At 47.3% G+C, this 21410-nt stretch overlaps 1 protein-coding gene across 1 annotated transcript in view; it reads left to right on the top strand.

Moving 5' to 3' along the window:
• The first annotated feature begins 12317 nt into the window (after positions 1-12317).
• Positions 12318-21410, top strand: part of MIB2 (MIB E3 ubiquitin protein ligase 2) — a 42624-nt gene continuing 33531 nt past the window's right edge. The window contains exon 1 of the mRNA XM_054395112.1: positions 12318-12424. The gene's annotated coding sequence lies outside the window, so the exon portion shown is untranslated. The remainder of the gene's footprint in view (positions 12425-21410) is intronic.

The raw sequence follows: 21410 nt of genomic DNA, 5'->3' as shown, positions 1-21410 counted from the left end.
GAAGGGGGAGCAAAGCGAGGCACACCTGCATCCAGAGTCTTTGAATCATGGAATGGTTTGGGTGGGGACCTTTAAAGCTCGTCTAGACCACACCCCTACACTAAGCAGGGACATTTCACCTGGAGCAGGCTGCTCAGAGCTCCAATCACCATGACCTCCTGGAATGGTTCCAGGGATGGGCCATCTCCCACCGCTCTGGGCAATCTCTCACCACCCTCAGCATAAAATCTTTCCCTTTAGTCTAAATCTTCCTCTTTTAGTTTCAAACCATCATCCCTTGTCCTGTCAGGACAAGCCCTGATAAAAAGCCTGTCCCCATCTTTCTTAATGGCCCCTTTAAGTACTTAAAGGCCACCAGAACCTTCTCTTCCCCAAAAGAGAGTGGTAGCTAACAAGGAGGACATCTTCAAAGGATTCCTTTAAAAGCCTAAGGTTTTTAAGAGCAGTGGTTTCTTCTTGGGAAGATGTGAGCTGATGAAGGCATAAGGGCAGTGCAAAGAGAGGGGTGTGCAATGAGTTAGGCTTTTTCAAGTTGCTTTAGGCAGCTCAGCCTCCCCTGAGCAGCTGCCCTTAACGTGGGCTGTTGTCTTCTGGCAGAATCCAGCTTGTTTTATCCAGATATGTGAGGAACAGCTGTGATGTTAGCAGACAACAGACAGGAACAGGAGAGAACAACCCTACTGCCCCATCCCTGGAACCATTCCCGGTCTGCTTTTTTGGGGCTTTGAGCAACCTGCTCTAGTTGAAGATCTGTCTTTGCTGACTGCAGGGTGGTTGGTCTACGTGACCTTTAAAGGTCCCTTCCAACCCAAACCAGTCTATGATTCTATCCTTCAGGGGACAGATGAAGCTCTTTGGAGGCTTGCACACGGTCTGAGCTTAGATCTACTACTTCAGACCCCCAGGTTTATAATGAATGTTGTCTGCACCAGCAGCCTGACTGTCACATTGGCTCATCTCTTATCTGAGCTTACAAGGAGACTTCCTCCAGAATTCTGCCAAGTTCCATGTTTCAGGCATCCGGGGAATAAGCAACAATCACACCAATTAATTCTTCAGCAGCAATTCCCCTTCAAGAATCCTGCACAGCTTTAGAAATGTTCTTCAAATGAGCTTCACTGTACTGCTGAGAAGTAGCTGGATGCCATTCCTGTCTCCCTCATCTGCAGAAAGGAAAACTGAGGCACAGCATTCCTGTAAGGTTGTGATTTATCCAAAGTTTGGGTTGTTTGTTTGTTTGTTTGTTTTCCAAGCATTTTAAGTGGATTTGGTATGTTTGAGTTGTCTGCCAGAACAAGGGTGAAACTCAGCCTACAGAACTAACAGTCTGTAAGTAACTAACTAAGCTCTGAGTTTAGCTTCCAGAAAACATTTTCTGTTAATGAATTAACTGATTCTTCCAGACTTACTGCTTGGCTCTTTTCTGAAAACCAGAATAGCACTGATGTGATGCTTCACACAGCCTCTGTCTTGCCTGGATCATCTGCATGGAGGAGCAGGGGTAGTCTTGTCACTGAGTCACGTCTTCAGCTAAAGAGACACTCCACCAGCCAGCCTCAGTGTCCAGCTGATTCTTTACCCAAATGGCTGGAGGAGGGGGAGGGGTTGTTGAATGCTGCAGCATCTCTCCAGGCTATTTGTCAGGAGCTGGAATGCCTTTTGTCTGCATCTTGAGGACTGAGGAGGCAGCCTGTGGGATGAGGGATTTGAGTCTCAGTTTTGCCTCTGTTCAGCACATTCTTTTTTTTTTCCTTTTCCCTTTTCCCTCCTGCTTTCATTAATTACTTCCTCATGTGCTGGTTCCTGCCTGAGAAACACTGGGAATTTCTGAGAGGACTCTGGAAAAGGTTAAAATCCTGAATTAGGGGATGCCTGTCTGAGAAAGGTTTGACTGACAAGGTTTCTGCAATTTAGCACCACTCCTCTATGGTGTAATAGATTCAGTTGTAGGTATAGCTCCTTATTTCTGCACAGATCTAGGGCCAGATGAATAACACAGCCCCAGCAAAGAGCCAAAGTATTTGTTTCATGCTCATGCTTTGCCAGTATTTATGTTATGTGGCCTGCTAGTGAAATCCCAATAAACTGAGAGCTGATCCCACTTCCCCTGCAGTCAGTGATAAAATCCTCCACTGGGGTCCTGTTTTTCCACATCAAGAAAAAAAAAAAAAAAAAAAAAAAAAGCCCAACATCCCTTTCCCATAAAGATGTGAAAATAACAGCAGGAAGATTGGAGTTCCTTACTCCAGGGCACGTTCCCCCATGACTGAAATCTCTGTTCTAAGACCCCTGGCACAAAGCTCCACCTGCAGAGAGTTCCTTTTCATTGTGCCTGATTTGTATCTGCTATTTGTTCTGATTAGATCTTTATGCTCACCTGGCTGGGATAGATCAGAAGTTCTCTTTGCCAAAGATTTCTGTGCACGAGATGAGAAGGAGACATCCTGATGGGTTTTGCAAAGCTCTCTGAAGGTCTCATGCCATCAGGAAAATAGAGAGGAAGAGAGAAGCACTCTGAGGTGAACAACTTGACCATAGGTGACAGCTCTCTTCAAATCCAACTCAAAATGCTTTGTGCCTCAGGGATTACCTGACCATCTCCTTTTTGCCTGCTCTAATCCAATGGGTGATCACATCTGATGATAGCTTTAAAATAATAATCTGAACAAAACAAGCAGTTCCCATGGGAAAGCTGTGACTGGATGTACTTGTAAAGAAAATGGCACTTTTTTTTTTCTCCTGGATGGCATTGCCATGAGTATTAACCATCTGTGCAAATATTGCAGCCCTGGAAAGCTCCAGCCTTTTAATCAGAGCTTTGGATTTCATAGCAGGCATTTAATCAGCTGTGGGAGTATTTTCAGCCAGGTTATGTAAATGCTGTCAAGAAACCAAGTGTCTGAAAAAGATGCATGTAAGGAATGTGCTAGTAGGAGACAGAGGGGAGGCTTTGCTGTTTCAGGGCTGCAGTTCCACAACAAAAACAAACTGAGTAAATTAGCAACTTCCACAGCCCACTAGAATTGGCTGAGCAGGATGCTGTAGCCCTGCAGCCCTTATGGGTCTTGCAGATGCCTCCCAGATCCTCCAGGAATCCAGTGTTTAGGGGTCTAGGGTGAGCAGGAGAAGAGGTAGGAGCTTAGTGTATGAGAAATGACAGGCACAAAGGTTTAAAGTTTTCTGCAGTGGCACGTGAGGATGTACGTGCCTGAATCTGAGCATTGGAAGCACCTGCATGTCGTGCACCTTCTGGAGGTGTCTGCCCTACCACACACAGAAACTCCTAATTCATTCTTTGCAGGAGTGAAAGCTCCCTAAATTAAACAGTTCCTAGGGGCATCTCTCATGTCTGGTCCCTCCAAGGTTAAGGGGTGGGAAAGCTGAACCATTCCTTCCTTCCTGTAACAAGAAGTGACAGCTTCTAATTAAGATCCATTAGAGGCTGCCCCAGGGAAGCAGTGGGGACCATTTTTCAGACTGCATTGTTGAAATCATTTTTTGTCTCAGAATGGCATGTTGGCTCAGCTAGCTCCCTTAGCTTCCCCAAGCCTATGTATGTGTGTTGAGTCATCCCACTGCTGTGCCATGCCTGAAAGTCAGCACAGGAGAGCTCAAGAAATCTTGATGCTCTCACAGCTTTGTCAGCCCTTAAATCACAGCCCTGCCAGACCTTAGGGACAAGCTGTGGGCACAGCCATAGAATCATAGAATTGGTTTATTTGGAAAAGACCTCCAAGATCATCAAGTCTAACCCAACTAAACCATGTCCTCTAGTGCCATGTCCACACATTTCTGGAACACCACCACCTCCCTGGGCAGCCTGTTCCAGTCCCTGATCACTCTTGCAGCAAAGAAAATTTTCCTAATTTCTAACTTAAACCTCCCCTGGCACAATTCCAGGCCACTTCCTCTTGTCCTATCACTAATTACTCACTTCACCCTCCTTTCAGGGAATGCAATTATAGATAGAATGTGAACTGAGGGAACTTAATGAGCATAAACCCTGCCTTTTAGAGGTACAAGGTTCTAGGGTCAATCTCACCAGCTAGAAGAGTATTTCACAGAAACTGGAGCTGAGGGAGATCTGTGCTTACACCCCCATGCCAGCACAGCCAGCAGACTGCCACTGCTCATCTATAAAGGCTGCTGGTAGCTGAACCACTTTGTCATTTGGGTTCCTTTTTAATCGAGAGCGATGAGAATCGGTTTCAAAGAGACAAAGCAAAACAAGTAGGGGCAAAGAGTATCTTCTCCACACAAAATGCCTCACAGTGCAGCTGGAGCCCTGTGACTCCATCACCTGTTTGTTTGCAGTGTCTGCAGCTCTCACCAAGCAGTTCCAGAGGCACAGACTTCAGTGCCTCACCGAGGTACAGGCTTTTGATCAGAGCCAGGGAACATTCCAGCTCTCATAGTAGAATTTTTTAATTTTTTTACCAGGGAGATGCTTCACTGATTCTGAGGTCCACATCTGTTTGCAGAGCAGTGTCAAGAGGCTCTCGGCTACCACTCTGACTTGTCTGGGAATCCTTCTAAGGTTATTACCTTCAGCAGCCTCCTTCCAGGTACACACCTCCAGCTGGCATGGGATGGATATGTCCCTGAGTAAGAATTCAATAGGGAGAACAACGTGGTGCTATAAAAATGGAAATCAGCTCCTATTCTATATTAACCTGTCAAAAACTCTCTCTATGGCCAACAATCAAGCTGGCACTAAGCTAATTACAGAAAGACCTCTGAATTGTTACCTGATTATACTTCCAGCTCTGCATGTCTGACCAGCCCAGAAGTCCTGAAGTTCATTTGCCTCCCTGCACACATAGCAGAGGCCACATTTGGAGATAAACTCTGCAGAAGTGCCTGTTCCACTCACGGATCCTGTGGCTGCAGACACAAACAGCCAATTTGGCATGCAAGCCCTCAGCTCCCCACAAAACTGCGTGTTCTAGCCAGCACTGCCTGCAAACTCAAGCTCCAGGAGCAATTACAGTCACAGAAACTCTGTTTCTTACATAACACTAAATAACAAGCCTCATGGAAAGTGACTCTCCTGGCCCTGTTTATATGATTTAGACAAGGGAAAAAAAAGCCCCTTTAGGGTAAACTAAATTCAAGCCCCTCTCCTCCAGATGATGAGAGACAGCTGATGGGTAGTACACTGCCTGTTAGACTGAGTTCTGCAGAGTACTGTCAAACACCCTGAGGAACGCAGCACAATCATGCTGATACTTAAGCTTTTTATCTCTGAAACTCTGCCAGTTAGTTCCCTCTTTCAGTCACCATTGACACATCCTCCTTGCCTCCAGTTCAGCACAAAGGCACACTGCAGTATCTCCCTCTCCTTGCTGCAGTTTGCTCCCACCAGACTTCCTATCTGGCACATGGATACCTGTAAGTGAATGCAATCCTCCCAGTCTCTTTCCCTGGGTACCAGCTGGATGGTCAGGCATGGAGGATGACTTCTTCTGGTAGGGGAAAGAGGGAAGTGGCAAATGTTCTACATTAGAAAGCCTCCTTCAACTGCCTGGAAAACTCAGATGATCCTACAGAACCATAGAATAATTTTGGCTGGAAAAGTCCTCCAAGATCATCAAGTCTAACATCAACCTAAAACCAGCACAGCCACTAAACCATCTCCCCAGAGTGCCATATCTACACATTTTTTGAACACCTCCAGGGATGAGGACTCCACCACCTCCCTGGGCAACCTTTTCCAATGCCTGACCACCCTTTCAGTACAGAATTTTTTCCTAATATCCAACCTAAACTTCCCCTGGCACAATTTCAGGCCATTTCCTTTTGTTCTGTCACTTGATATTAGGGAGAAGAGCTATAAGGTCCCCCCTGCTGATGGATCTCCAAGTGGCTTCAGTGGCACTAGGATTTCATAACCCGGGTGTTCAGCTGCTGCTGGAGCCCATGTTTGCAAAGGTCTCTAAACCTGGACTTGCAGGGGGCTCTCAGCCTTTGCTAAGGACTGGAAGGGTGGAGTTGCTTTGTGCATGGTTGGTTTTAAAAAGTAACACAGTTTTAAGACAGGATTTGGCAGCATTTACAGCAGGAGAACTATTTCATGAGAAGATTGTGTATACAGTATACTAAGTACAGCCAGGGAGGCATAAGGACCTAATTCCCCCTTGGTAGGATGCCAGACATTCATTTACAGCCACACAGAACTTGACCTCAGGTACATGAGTAAGTTGTTTAAATAATTGCAGCAGCAGGAAAAAAAAATGAAAAAGAGGATTAGTTTCCTTGTCTGCTCTGTGACTAGGACCAGATTCATCACTGGTGTAATCCTGCTGATTTCACTGCAGTCACACTTGGGATCACTTTGGGATTTGGAAGGCTACATTAATGCAGCAGGATGCTTGCACTCTCAAGGCTTCCCCAAGCATTAGCATTCTGATGTGGTAGAAAACCATCCCATAATACAGTGCTGAGAATTTTAAAATAATAAAGAAGCCAAGATGCCTGCTGTCACCATTGCTGGCTAATTATAGCAGCAGAGACAGACTTCCCTTGCAGAATTCCATATGCCATATTAATCCAGCACAATAAATAAACCCTGTAAAAGAAGGGAGGCTGAGGAGGCATTTCTGATTTTGAAATCCTCTGACCCTAAAGTTAGGAAGAGATGAAATAATTGAATGGCAATTTGCCTATTCTGTTGTTTGTTTGGGTTCTTTTTTTTTTTTTTTTTTCAACCAGCTTTTCATCCTGCCTCTAGATGTGCTTCATTGGAAGTGGGTGGGAAGGAGGGTAGGGGAAGAGCTCGCTGTTTAGCAATTAATTAAGAATTTTCTTATTATTATTCCCTAATTTATATTGGATACTAGGAACAATTTATTGACTGAAAAAAGTGGTCAGGCTGCCCAGGGAGGTGGTGGAGTCCCCATCCCTGGAGGTGTTCAAGAAACCTGTGGACATAGCACTTTGGAACATGGTTTAATGGCCATGGGGGTGTTGGGTTAATGGTTGGACTGAATGATGTTGAAGGTCTCTCCCAACCAAACCAGTTCTGTGATTCCATTAGACTCCAAAACTCCTCCAGTCTTCCACCTGGCAATATCTGAACACTTAGCAAAGGTCAGAAGACCAGATGGAACAGATTGATCCAGTCTTCCTTGGTTTTTGAATGATGCTCAGCTTTGGAGTGAAGCTGTCTTAGATATTTTCTAGAGCAGCAACAACAGGGAGAAGAGACTTCAGATAGACTTCAGATGGCAGAACTGCTGGCACTGGCAATTAGCACCTGCAGGTAAAGGCTCAGTCCTAAAGAGCAGGCAGCTGACCACTGCTGAGAGTCACCATCCAGCACCCAGCACTACAGAATCCACAGCTGCTAGGGGCTCTGGAGAACTCCCACCCAAAAAGCAGTGGGGAGCTTCCAAAAAGGCAGCCCTGGTGCCCTCAAACACTTGCAGATGACTTCTCTAGGGCCAGCTTCAGATCATGTGTCCCCAGATGACACCACTGCAGCACAGCTGGCAGACAGGTTTCTGTTTGCTAGCCAGAAGCAGGAGCACTGCTGGGACTACCTGCAGCTGTTCCAAGGCAACCTCAGCACTCATCACTGGGCTGCTGTTCTACCACACCAAACTCAGTGTTCCCTGCACACAGCTGTGACTACCTGGTCCCTGCTCTTTGTCTGTTGGTCATTAACAACACACTCAGGACAAAATGCAGGAAGGCCAGAGTTTGGCACAGCTCAGCTGCTATTTTCTGCTCCTTCCAAGGACAGTGCCTTTCCTCACTGCTTCCCTGCACTCCCTTTAGGAGTCCATATGGTAACAGGGCTCAGGATTACATCACAAAACTGTTGAGCATCTCTCTGACCATGCCAGGGCAGCTATCTGTCCAGGATTTCTGGAGGGCTACACAGCATCCTGGCTTGCTTATTGACATTGCTACCACGTTTCCAGTGGGATATCAGTGACCCAGTGCACTGCTTCTTACACAGAGGGATCAGGTCCTGCTGCAAAGTTGGTGCAGTGAAGAGTGGGGCAAGAGGGTAAATCACTCTCATCTCATTTTACAGACAAAACTGAGACAGAAACTGCTTCTTACAGGACTCCAGAGGGCTGGATAGAATTCAGAAGCAGACAACAGTGCTTCTCTGGATACCACAAGCTGCACAACAACACAGCTGTAGCCCCCAGGCTGAATTCATGACACCATAATATTTATTTGCCACTTGCTTTATTGATGGCAGGCTCCATGCAGCATATGCTTTGCAGATATTTGTTAGCAAGTGTTTTAAAGTTCCCCCTGAGATTTCACATTGATGTATGAAGATCCAAACTGTCTCTAGTACTTTTTATCACACTGACTGGGCTGCAAAAAAGGCAAGACAGCAAAGGATTGTCAGCTAAGGGACTCAGCAGACTGTGCAAACACACAGCCGAAGGCTCAGAGGAATAATTCCCCTGAATTTGAAAGTTATCAGATTTACACCACTGGAGGTCAAACAAAGCTGGGTCCCTGCTTTGCCTTTTATCAGTTACCTTATTTGCTGTCAAGTTTATTGGACACAGATGGTGTCCTCAGATAGACACAATCCTTTTCACTGTTATATAGTTGTCATAGCAGCTTTGCCACAGCTCCTTCCTTATTTTAGTTCTCCTGTTGTTTTGACCAGCTCCTGGAAGGTGAATGGCTCAGATCTCAGGAAACAGTTTAGTTGTTACAAGCTGAAGGATCACTTGGAGTCCTATTTTTCCCTCAGTGAGAAACAGGGGTTAAAAATCCAGGATAGTTGTTTCTCAGTGCTAAAAACTCTTGGAAAGGAAATAAAGAGGAATTCCCTTTGGGTTTAGATTCCATTAGGCTGTGTTGCCGCTTGTTTCAGAGGAGAGACCTAAATGTGGAACTGAACTTCCTCAAAGTTAATTCCCAAAGCTGGGTATTGGATGTAGGTCACTTTCTGTCTCATTCTGAGGCTCAGCTGAGCTAAAACACTGCTCATTTGTCTCTAAAAAGTGGAAGCCACACTTGTCCTTCCTGCTCTATCCAGGTCATTGCCTCTGGAGACAGTGCCACAAGGTGTGAGTGTAACAGCAGTGCACATCTGCACCGTGGGAGCCAGGGAAAGCTGCCAGTCCCAGGCTTTGCTTTTGAGGGGAGAAGTCTCTGAACCTGTCTTACCACACACAGACTAAGCAGGCAAAACAGGCACTGCAGCACATACCTGTGGGAAATGTCCTTCTCTATCTGACCTGAAGACACGTTTTGGACAACATTTTCCCCTCAGCAGCTATTTTTATTATTTTTTTCCTGTGTACTGTTCAATCACCTTCAAAGAACATCACTAGATTTCTGCTGCTGGTGTTGCCATCACATAGGCAGATACCTTCATGGCCCAAGGTTCACATGTGCAGTGTCAGTGAGCTGCAAAATGTTAAGGAGAATTCTTTTGTTTAAAAAAACAAAAGGCTGGGTAATAGAAATAAATTCAAACAGTTTGGCTGCCCCTGAAGTGGCCTTCCACATCTGATAGAGATGTGTCTGGAGAAGAAACCTACAGAAAGAGACTGTGAATATTTCTGTGTAACAGTGGCATCCAGTGGGCAAAGAAAGATTCCTGGTAATATATTTGGAAAGCCAGGACTTGGTGCTGTGCTGGCTGTACTTACCTCTCTTTAAGGTGTTTTCTGTGTTTATACTATCACAGAAATCTGCAAGCTGAGGGAGGGAGCCCCAGTGCATGCTTAGATCCACTTAGCACAGTCCTAAATAGTTAACAGTGCTCATTCCCCATCTCCTGGCCAAAAGCTAAAATGCACCGCAGCTCTGCCCACAGCCCTGTCAGGCTCAAGTCACTCTTTTTCACATTCACATTTTCACAGTCACCCCAAGGTGTGAGTGGTCTGGCCCACATCACCTTTAGCACAAGGACAAGAGACACAGAGTCCTCCTGTTCAGCTTTTATCACATGGCAATGACGAGCCTGTGTTTGGACAGGTCCTTTGTACCCTGTAGGCATAAAAGTTATAGCAACTGCTGTTGTGCTCTGACACTGTCTCAGAATTTTGGTCTCCTCAGCTTGCATGAGCCCCAGGCAATCCTGCTGCTCAGTTACTTTGCTTCCTCCTCGAATTTTAGGGCTCTAAATAATATTCCTGATGGGGTAGCAGGATGAGGAATGGCACAGGGTGGCTTTTTTTTATGGCCTTGCTGTCTCATTCCTGTTGTGAGTGCAGGGCAAATTCTGTGCTGCAGGCATTTGGGTTTGGCATGACCACATCACTCACTTTGACTGCTGTGGTCGTCCTTCACGATCAGTGCAGGTCACTCTTTTAACCCTCTGTCGGTGTGAGCTGAAATTCCCCCCCCACCAACAATAACCAGGCTAGCCCAGTCTGGAAGCAAATGAAGGCTGTATTTATAAGCAGAGAAATGCAATGAATATGTACAAATATACAAAATTCACAACATTTACAAATATATGTGTGTCGGTGTGAGCTGAAATCCCCCCCCCCCCCACCAACAATCAACAGAAAAGCACAACCAATTTCCCTTTGCTTCCCCCCAAAGGGACCCTCCCAAAGGGGCCTTCCTCTCCCAGGAGCTTCCCCCCAGACCCCCCCTGGACAGAGAAGCAGAGTTTGTTAAGCAGAAAGTTGTTAACTTAGCTGCCAAGGTCAGTACGTGTTATCTTCAGCCAGAAGAGAAGAAGAAACAGCAGCCAGACAGCCCAGCAACTGCCCCCACTGCCGAACGCAGAATGTGCAGAATGCCCACTTTGTTTTGGGTAATAGTTCTTAAACATTTCTATCTATCCAATGGAAGTGTTTAGAACAATCATTATTTTGCTTTCGTACACCCAATAGTGACTTATTTACACTCTTTCACTTTCTCTGTTTTGAACTTTGCAAAGAAAAATTAAAAAGACAGTTTCAAACCATCACACCCTCGCTCTGCTATGCCAGTCCACATTAAAAAAGACTAAAATACAAACCAAAATTCCACTCTGGTGGCTTCAACAGAGCCTTTCTTGATGTGCACCAACAGAACAGGGCAGGCAAGAGGCTTTATAAGGTGTCTCTGACCACAGTGGGGTAAGGTCAGTAGAGTGTGTCACACACGAGATCCATAACAAGTGTAGTCCTTATCACCAGGCAGACCACACAAACTTGTTGTCTCTGCCTGTTTGAAGATAAGTTCATTACGAAAGTAGTAATAGCTTGTGCTTTTAGATTCACACACTCTGGCTAATGCATGGTGGCACACAGGGTACCAATGACCCCATGAGGCATTATCTGAGATGGGATCTTGTCTGGTAGGGGCTTCCAGAGCCTTCCTGGCAACCTGCTGCACAAAGACCCAAGGCACCTTGCAAAGAATCACCACACCTCCCTTACAGTTATCCCCAAATGACCCCAAAAATCCAACAACCCAAACGTTTAGAAAAAGAGTCCTGGCATGGATCCCGCACCCTTACACGTCAGGCGTTCCCATGGGCTAAAACACAAAAACGCAAAGAAAACACGGAACGATCCCAAATATTTATTACCCCCGAAGCAGAAACCCCGAGCAGGGATAGCACAGACAGGCCGGACTGGGCACGGCAAGGAGGGACCGGGCACGGCAAGGGGAGCAGGGGCTTGGGGGAGCAGAGGCTTGAACCCGGAACGGGGCCGTCGCAGCCCAACTCGGGCCTTGCCCCGAAGCCCAGCGCCAGCCTGAGGCCCCCCAGGCGGGCCAAGGCCTGGGCCGGGCCGCGGGGGCCTCCCGGGACTTGTAGTCGGCGTCGCCCCACGGGCGGGGAGCGGGGCGGGCCGGGGACTACTTCTCCCAGCATGCCCCGGCGGCTGTCACCGGGCGGTGAGAGGCCTGGGCGGGGCGGGCGGCCCCGGGGGAGCGGGGTCGAGCGGCGCAGCTGCAGCACCCGCGGGGAGGCCGGGCGCGGCCCGGCTCCTCGGCCGCTTCTTTGGGGGTAAGAGGGGGGGCTTGCAGGCAGCGTGGTCGGGGCAGCATGGCCGTGGGTAGGGCTGCCCCAGCCCGGTGCCGTGGTGTCTGGGTGCCGCTGCCGAACAGGGCCTGGGGCGGCTGGTCCCCGTCGGGGAGCCGGACCGCGGGAGCCGGGGGGGAACGACGCTGGGGAGCTGCCGTCTCTGGGGACGCTGCGGCTGTGCTTGTAGTCCGCCGGTGCCGCCGCGGGTGCGAGGACCGGAGCCGCACTCGTGTCTCGTCCGGCGGCGGTGTTGGGTGTGAGGGGAGCCGGTGGCGGCTGGCGGAGGCGATGGTGCCCACCTGAGGTGCTGCTCGGGTTTTCTGTCCCTCCCTAGGCCACTGGTTTCGGTCTGCTGCTGGGACTGCTACACTGAGAATGAACGAGGGAAGGAGGCAAACGCAGCCCTTGGCTAAGGACAGCGGCTTGCTGAAGGGTTGTTTGAATTCTCTTCTCTCTCTGCTCTCTCAGGTATGTCCCCGGATTTTGTTTTTTCCACGTTTTTCCTCTTGGGCTAAGCTGGGATTAGCTGTGCTCTAGGTTTTCTCTCTGCCACGTTTAGCCGGCGTTGAGTCCTTGGTGGGGTTTGTCTGCTCCTGCTCCGTTTTTATTTCGTTCTTTCTGGCTGGCGAGCGCTGGCTGCTCTCTAAACGTGCGTTCTGGTTTCCTGTTCTGAAACAGGTACTGCAGGTAAGTCCTTACGTGCTGAGGTGAGAGCTGAAACGTTGGCAGTGGTTGCTGCTGGGCATTTTGTATGGCTGGGGCATGTGCCGTATGCTGAATATAACTCGAAGCTGAAGCACATGTGGCTTTTTCTCTCCTGTGTTTCTGTGATATTTGCATTTTTCCCCAACTGAAAAACAAAAAAGATTCCTGAAAACAAGGGACAAATTTAAACCTAGAGAAGATGGTACTGCTGCATTGGAAGTGCCACATATGTTTGTTCTGATTTCCCTGCAGACACTCAGCTCCAGAATTCCCTTTGTGAACGCAACAAATTCTAATTTCTACTTCACTGAGGAGCAAATGAGCTCTGGCTCACCTTCATGGAGGTCGCTTCAGCTTGGCTTTGCTACTGAACCTCCTCTCTTGTTGGCTAAGAGCCTCATTACATCCTCTGCACCTCTCTGTTGCTACAGGAGGAGTTTATTTGGCTCAGATGGGATACTGTTTGTATTTCTCCTCTGTTTGGCAGCTCCTTGGTTTTCTAAAACTATTTCTTATGAAGAAAATGCTGTTGTTGATCCTTCTAGGTCCTTCTTCCACACTTACTTACCTGTTACAATTTGTCATTTGTGGTTTCAGGGTGTTGGTAAATAGAATTGGTTGTTTCCTTCCATTTTCACTTGTGTTCAGGGCTTTGTAAGCTGCTTTGCTTGTCATGTGCATGGCTGCATGACCACCATGGGCTGATCAGAGCTGTGGCAGAAGCTCATCTCTTGGCTTGCATTTGTGTAGTTGCTTGCAGAGACTGCTCTTGTTCTCCTATGGTTTTGTTGGACTTGAAAGCTTTCTCCAACTTGATAATTAAGCTCTCCTAGGTCATGTTGCCCCTGCCTGCTTGTTCTCATCAAATCTGCTTGCTTTGCTCATCATCTCTGATACAGAACTGCTCCTGGGCTCTGGCAGAATTCAGGGTCATGCTGAATGTGACCATACCACTTGCGACAGTACCGATCATGCCCTTTCATTTCGAGTTGCTGTTTCCCAGGGATCCAGGAATAGAATGCAAAGTCCTGTGAGCAGGCTCTTTGAGTCTTAGTTGTTTTTCAAGAATTTAAATTCATGGCTTATCAAGATTATTTATGGAGGGGCTAGGGTCTTGCAGTGCAGTGTTCTCAGAGGGAGATGAGTGCAGCTTTCAGTATGCCTTCACTAGACTCACTGGTTGCAGAGGGATGATTGGATGCTCTGCTCTCCTTAAGCATGGAGTGAGAAAGTGGAGTCTCTTGTGTTTTGTGAGACTTAAAGAGTTTAAATTTTTCTGTACCCTCTGTAATGAGAACAGCTGTAGTGGAACAACTCTTGTGGCATTTAGACTGGCTGTATGTAGAAGTTGGCATCGCCTTAGGTGTGTGCTTCACCTTAGACCTCAATCTACATTCCTTGATGTGAACCCAGGGAATGCAAGGATGCGTGCTGGACCATGGGGTGAAACTGTTCTTTAACTCCCCTGTGAGCAGCATGGGCCAGGCTGTGGAGGACTGAACTTGGAGCTAGGATATGTGTGTGAGCTTTGTTCTGGGCTCTGCCACCAATCCCTCATAGAGCTCTGGCTCCATTTGCCATCTGTAAAGTGGGTACTTTAAAGTACTCAGCTATCCAGGGCTGAAAGATAACATCTGTACTTCTGAAATGTACAGACTTGCAAGTGAATTGGTGTACGTGCTGACCCTCAAACCTTCTCTAAGTACCAGGGAGGAAAGCAATAGTGAACTACTCAATTCATTCTGCTCCTACGCAGCTGATGTCTCTGTAGCCAAAGGCATGTCAAGATAGATTAGACTTAAACCTTTTGATCTGTTTTCAGAGCACAGAAAGGTCAAGTTTCAGGCAGAAAACTGACAGGAGTGCGATGCTGACCGATCTGAAAGCCAGCAGGGGAAGGCTGGAAGTTGGTAGGATGAGTTATCAAGGCTCATCAGAGATTCAGCAGGTTTTATGCTCCAGCTTGTCCTGTGCCAGAGTCTGAAGCAGCTACTTTTCATTTTGAGAATCTGGGGGAAGTTGTGTTCCTAACTCAGATGATTTGTAATCCTATTGTACCACCACTGCTGAGTGTACCAGAGGCTAAATACCTATGATCAGCTATATCACAGTACTGGGTGTTCCCCAACCATTCTCTAGTCAACCATATGTCTACCAGCAGGACTTCAATGTTAAGTCTTCTCTATTTAATTATTTTCTTTTTTGCTCCTGCAGTCTTCTAATTTTTAATGACTTGTGGGGTAACTTAGCTGTCCATAAGGGCACTTGTGTAAACTAATTGGAGGATTGTGAATTTTGAAGTGATTTAACCTAGATTTTCCTGATCAATAGATATTGATAGATTGTGTAAAAGATGCATGGACCTGAGCTTTACCACAGGCTCAACACCATCAGCTCTGGGCAAGAAGGTCTTGCCTCTGAGAAATGTGTTGGAGCAGTGTCTGAGTAAGAGTACAGTTGAAATCTGCTGCCCAGACAGATTTCTCACTGTTGGAATATGTTTCTGTGTGGTCCTCCATTTCTAGGTGATTGAAAACAGATCTGGAAGGGATTTTGATAAGGCCACCTAGTCCATCCTTTTCCACAAGGCTCGATAAACTACACCAGACCCATTCCTGATAGATATGTTAAGCTGCTTCTGTAAGTGGTGGAGGTTTTCTAGGTTCCCTGAGTGGGCTGTGTTTGATTTTATTAAACTGTTGGGGTGTTTTGTTTTGTTTGTTTTTTAATGTTGTGCCTTTTGTCAGTGTTCTGAATGGGGCACAAAAAGAGCTGCCATGCCAGGTGCTTGACTATTGACTTCTTAATGCTAATGGCCAGAAAAGCAGTGGTGATTGTTGGCAGGAGAGAGTGGGGGAGTCACTGGATACAATGCTTCTGAGTTTTTGTTTTCTTTATGCCACAGAGATCTCCCATGGAGCATGTGGGGAAGTTAAATACCCTTCTCCTGCTTTTATTTCTATGTAAAGTGGGGAAAAAAAAAACCAAACACCTTAATTCAAACGCAGCAAATAATTGGTGGGGATTTTTGTGTTATGAAACAACATCACCTGGTGGTTGTGTGTGGTTTGGGGCTCTGTGTGTATTTGTTTTTACTCTAATGCCATGTAAATTCAACTCTGAAATCTGCTATTGAGGAAACAGTGGATTCTCATCAGCCCCAGCTACTGAGCTTTTCAAGGCTTGAGGCAGCAATCTGCAAACTGTCAGGTCCAATTAAAGCAAATGGCTGGAGCTGTTTTTCTCCCTCCTGGAGAGAACACAGTTCATGAAAAGCCAGAAGGAAATTTCATCATGCTTATGAGCAATTATCCTGTGGGATGTAATAAGGAAGATCCACTAGATGCCCAGTGTGAACTTTCACTTATAATCACTCTTAATTCTCCAGTGGGCAGATGAGCACTGATCTCACCCATTTAAAGCCTGAAGTTTTTGTGTTCAGTAGAAGCTGGTAGAGTGAAGTTGTTCTTTTATATAGGATTTGACTGATGTTGACTTGTAAATCTAGATTTTGAATACCTGGCAGAAGATATTTCACGTTTCTGTGTGCTGTGGGTTAACCCAGGTAGGCAGTTAAGTACCACACTAGCTGCTTGCTCCATTCTACCCCAGTGGGACAGGGAGGAGAACTGGAAGGGTAACAGTGAGAAAGCAGAACTTCATCAGGAGTAATGGTTACTTGGGAGGGCAAATACCTCCCCCCCTTGCTGTTTCTTTCCCCCAGCTTTTATTGCTGAGTGTGATGCCGTATCAGCTGTCCCTTTGGACAGTTAGGATCAGCTGTCCTGGCTGTATTCCCTCCCAAATTCTTATGCACCCCCAGCCTACCCACAGGCAAGGCAGTGTGAGGAGCAGAAGAGGCTTTGATAAGTGCTGTTCAGCAATAGCTAAAACATGAGTGACTTTTTGGGTCAGAAATCCCAAGGAGCACCATATGAGCTACTCTGAAGAAAACTCTCTCCCAGCCAAAACCAGTACCCTGTGGTGTAACACAACTTCGTGTTGGAATTCTGTGACAGCTGTTTGGGTTTGGCTTACTGGTGGTGTTTCCCAAAGGTTGTGTTTATGTGGTTTAAAGCAAATATTGACCTGCTGTGCAATCCAGTGCATTTCATGGGACTAATCCATCAGATAGCAGGAGGCTGATTCATTAAAAGCACTGTGCTGTGTCTTTGCTCCTGGTAGATCATTTGGATGATGCTGTGACTTTTTATTTAACTTATTTTGTTACTCCTACCTGACAAAAAATCCCTTTTAGGTCCATAGAACTTGGTGACAACACCAGTTTGGATTGAGGCTATGCAGAGAAGTGCTTGGGTTTTGAAGCAGGTTCACATTTCTGTGTCTGTTGCCATCACAGGTGAGTTGAGGTTTGAATCAAGTGAGAATTGAAGGTTCAAGGCCAGCCCAGTTCTGATTTGATATCTCTAGAAGGCTTTGCATGCCTTCACACGCAGCTGGAGGAAGTTCTCTAATTAACTTCTTGATGTTTCAGCCATATTGAAGCTGTGAGTTTTTGAATCCTATCTGTGATTTAAGTTAAGAAGAGTTATCTTTGATCTGAGACTTTAGTGGTGGTCCTGGATCTGAGAGCAGGAAGTCCTTCTTGCCTGTTTAGCCTCAAAAGCACAGAGGTCTTCACAGCATTCAGATATAAACACAAAAGACTCTTGGCCCCAGCATTTGTGCTTAATCCCACAGAATTTAAATTTGGTCCCAAGGAAAACAGAAGATAACTCTGCAGGGTTTTTAAAAAGTCATCTCACCCTTTGGAAGTGTATGGATGCTGACCTTCTTGGGCTGTGGAGCCAGTTTCTTCCTGGGGCATCCTCCTTGCAGTCCAGATGACAGAGGTACTGCCTTTCCCCCTGAGGGACAAGTGGCAGTGCCTGTGTGTTTCAGTTTCTTGTTTGCTGTGACGCATTTTCTTCTTCTGGTGATGGCTTTTACAGTATGAAGACAGCATGGCCTTGAGACTGAGTCACTCCAGTGGCATTACTGTAATCTGGTGCTTCTGGCACTGCCATAGACAGTCTCAGGAGAATCACTGAGTGTTTCTCTGTCAGAATTCTGAATGAGGATCTTGGCTACTGTCCAGTTATCTCTTGTGCTTTTCCTTGGCTAAGCAGAGCCCATCTTTGACTGTGTTTCATGCAGCAGCTGCCTCTGTTGGCTTTTGTGTCTGCTGACACTATTAGGTATTGCCATACTTGGACATAATGAACCTGAAAGTGTAAGATGGATAACTTCTCTATAACTTCTTCCATCTTTGGGATCTATTCTGAGATTGTTGGGAGACCAGAACGATGGAGTCAAGCTTCTCAGAAGGGTTTGCACAAAAATACAGTTGCTGACTAGCACTAAATTTGCTGATGCTTCTTTTAGACTTGCATCCTTTAACAAGGTGGAAGAACAGAGAGGAAGCCAGCATTATAAGCACTGAAAGTATTGCTCCTGCAACCTGAAAGGGAAGGCAAAGTTCCCCTCTCACCATGACAAGTCAGTGCTAGCATACAATTGGTGTAAATGGAATGTAAAATCCAGTTCAGGCAAAACAGATCAATGGGCTGGCATTTGTAAAGGAGAAGTGTGGAGAGATAAAATGCACTCAATGGGACCATCTTTAAGCATAGCTCCTGGCTGGTTATTTTTAGCATTCCCTTACTCTGTGTCCCTGCATTTCAGGATGTGTGGCTGCTCTTGCACAGAGAAGCTGAAACAACAAGATATTAATCCCTGAGCATTAATCACCTGCTTTATTCTGTTTATGTAATACAACCAGCAAGTCAAAAAGGGTTATTTATTGTCTGGTATTCTGTGTGTGTTTTGGTTTGGTTTTTGGTTTTCTTTTTCTGGTCTGCTTTCATTTAGTAGTGAATATTTTTGTGAGAGAAATTAGTCTACATCCTGTTAGAGCACGTGCTGCTGTGCTCTCCTGGGGCCTTGCTGTTAGGTGAGGAGAAAAAAAGTGAAGGGTAAGAGTGAGTTTGAGTTTGTTGGCATGAGCTGTGGTAACTAACTTAGCAGCTCAGAAGTAGTCTGTTATTGAAGCAGCATTTCTTTCTGGTTTGCAGGTAGGGAAAGTGGGGTGGGGAACAGTGCTTAATTGTGTCAATAGGAATTGGCCAAGCATTTAGCTATTCAACTTCTGCTGGTTTCTCAGAAACACTGCTTGTGGCAGGAAAGGAGGAAAACCCTGGCAAGCCGTATTCCTTTAGGCCACATGCCCATAGGAGTGGTGTAGAAAGCAGTTGTACAAACCAGCTGCCTAGCCACAGTAGACATTAAGCCAGTTGAAGCTGGCTTAATTTAGCCGTGACCACCTGACTTATTTGAATCTCTTATTTGAAGTGTGAGGAAATGTAGCTGGTCACCACCAGTTCCACGTCTGGATTGTTATGGCTCTGTTAAATTCCCTTTTCAAGGCTTTCTGTTGCTTTTCAATAGCAGAATCTTACCAGCATTCATTTATTGTGCTGCTGTCATAGCTTTGGCATGGTGGTGTTGATTTGATGGTTGGACTTGATGGTCTTGGAGGTCTTTTCCATCCTTACTGATGCTCTGAGATGTAAGCTAACTCCTAGTTTGTTGCAGGTTAGTTTAATAAACCCAGGCCTGTGCATAGTTCTTGTGCTGGCTATTCACTATTTGTACAAGAGGGGGGCTCAGGGCAGGATGAGGGGTCTCAGAAGACAGGCTGTAAAACTCTTTAAATCCTCTTCTAATTAAAATAAGCTGCTTTACCCACTGCTGAGTTGTGCTGAGAAGGCCAAAGCTTAATTCTCTTACTCATTGCATTGTATACCATGTGCAAAAGGTTGCATGGCAGAAAGGATTTATAGCTCCAGGGTGGTGTCATGGAGGCAGTGTGTCCACAATATGTGTGGAGTAAACAAATACTGAGCCTCAGGAAATGTTGATCAGCCTGGTTCTGTCAGGCAGAGGACACTGTTTTTTCCTCTAAGTCGTGTTCTCTATTTTTCTGTTCCCGAATGGGAATTTATGGAGGAAAGCTTGAGTCCTGTTATGACTGCCCAGACCACCCAGGATTCAGATTTTTGCCTTCAGACCCTAGCCCTGCTCCAGTGTACCCAGCTGCATGGTCAAGTTCACACCAGAGCACCTGGGTTCAGAACATGCACATAAGCTGGAGCCTTAAGGAGGACACAAAACATGACCCTGAGGGACTTGAATGTAGTCTGGTGCTGTGGATGTCTGGGCAGGATTCGCGGCTTTTAAAGCATGAAAACAGTGATGCTCCCTGTGGCCATTCCCGAGGGAGTCTGACCCAGCCGTGTCTGTCTGCAGCTGGCTGGAGCAGGGAGGCTGCGAGGACCGGTTGGAGGGAACAAGGTGGCCTGGTGCAGCTGACTGCAAGGGGTAGGTTCATGCCCTGTCTGGGCAGCTCTGCTCTGGGAAGGGAACGAGACTTTAATCGGGGCTCAGGGCTGTCGAAACAGACGAGCCGGTGCCCCGGGGCCAGCCTGGGCCGCTGGTTCGGAAGGGAAGTGGGAGGTTTGTCCCCATCTGGGGTTGAGCTTCCTCCTGCAGCCGCCTCTGCAGCTTCCCCGTGCCGCTGCTGTCCTCAGGGTGCCCTGAGCGTCCTGCCCTATGCTTCTCGAGGCCGGACAGGGCGATGCGGGGCGGCGGGGCCGCGCTCGCGGGGCCGGGACGGGCAGCGGCTGGCTCCGCCCGGGAGCCGCCCCGCGTGTCCCGGCTGGGCCGTGCTGCCGCGGCCGTGACCGCACGGCAGAGCCGGGGACGAGCCGACGGCGTCTGCCGGGAAGCGGAGCCGTCTCGCCGCCGGCAGCCTCCTGCCCGAGGAAGCCCCCGGCTCGGGGGTGAGGAGGGAACAAGACCCCTCCGGGCCTCGGGGCGGCAGCTCCTGCCGGCAGGTAGCGGGGGGGCGGGAGCGGGGGAGGCTGGGCCGGGGCTGGGCCCGCGGGAGCAGCGGGCGGCGGTGTCAGGAGCTGCTGAGGGTCGGTGGCAGTAGGCCATTGCTCCTCGGGGAGCTGTCCCGGTACCCTCCAGTCTGATTTCCAGTGGGAGCAGGGGGAAGCCCTGCGCTAAGCTGCCCGGACAGGGTCCAGAGGATGGAGGAGTTGTGCCAGCTTGAGGCGTTTCTATCTGCCTGTGCTTTGTATGCCTTGGGAAGCCTCTGAAGAGCAAGAGGGTGAAAGTGAGTAGATGGTGTCAGCTCTTCAGTAGGTGTTGGGTGCTGCAGGTCTCCAGTTATTAGAGATCTAATTATACAAAATAACAGGCTGTACCCGGTGAGGAGGAAGAGTCAGGGGGGTTGAAAATAGTAAGAAATGGGGGATGGTGTTATTTTCTGAAATGCTTAGCATAATAATGACTTATTTTGGGACTTAGAGATTGATGCTTGGGAAAGCTGGGCATTTTGGGCTCAGGTGAGCTGCTGTGGAAAAGATGCTGTAATAAAAGTTCTGCTGCAACCATCTCCATTCACAGATTGTCAAGCCTTGGAACAGGCTGCCCAGGGCAGTGGTTCAGTCTCTGTCCCCAGAGGGGTTTAAAAGCCATATAGGTGACATGGTTTAACAGCAGACTTGGTTAATGGTTGAACTTGATCTTGAAGGTCTTTTCCAGCCTAAACGATTCTGTTTCTATAATAAAGGATGTTCAGAAAGTAGAAACTAGAGGCATATCAAAATCTGAGCTCCACAAGCTTTTGAAAAAGCTGATTTGCATTTGCCTTAGCACTTAAAAGAGGCATCCTAGGATAGGC

The sequence above is a fragment of the Indicator indicator genome, chromosome 32, assembly GCF_027791375.1.
Source record: "Indicator indicator isolate 239-I01 chromosome 32, UM_Iind_1.1, whole genome shotgun sequence".
Taxonomy (NCBI): Eukaryota; Metazoa; Chordata; class Aves; order Piciformes; family Indicatoridae; genus Indicator; species Indicator indicator.
Note: the sequence above shows the minus strand (reverse complement) of the source record. Positions and strands in the feature narration are given on the sequence as shown.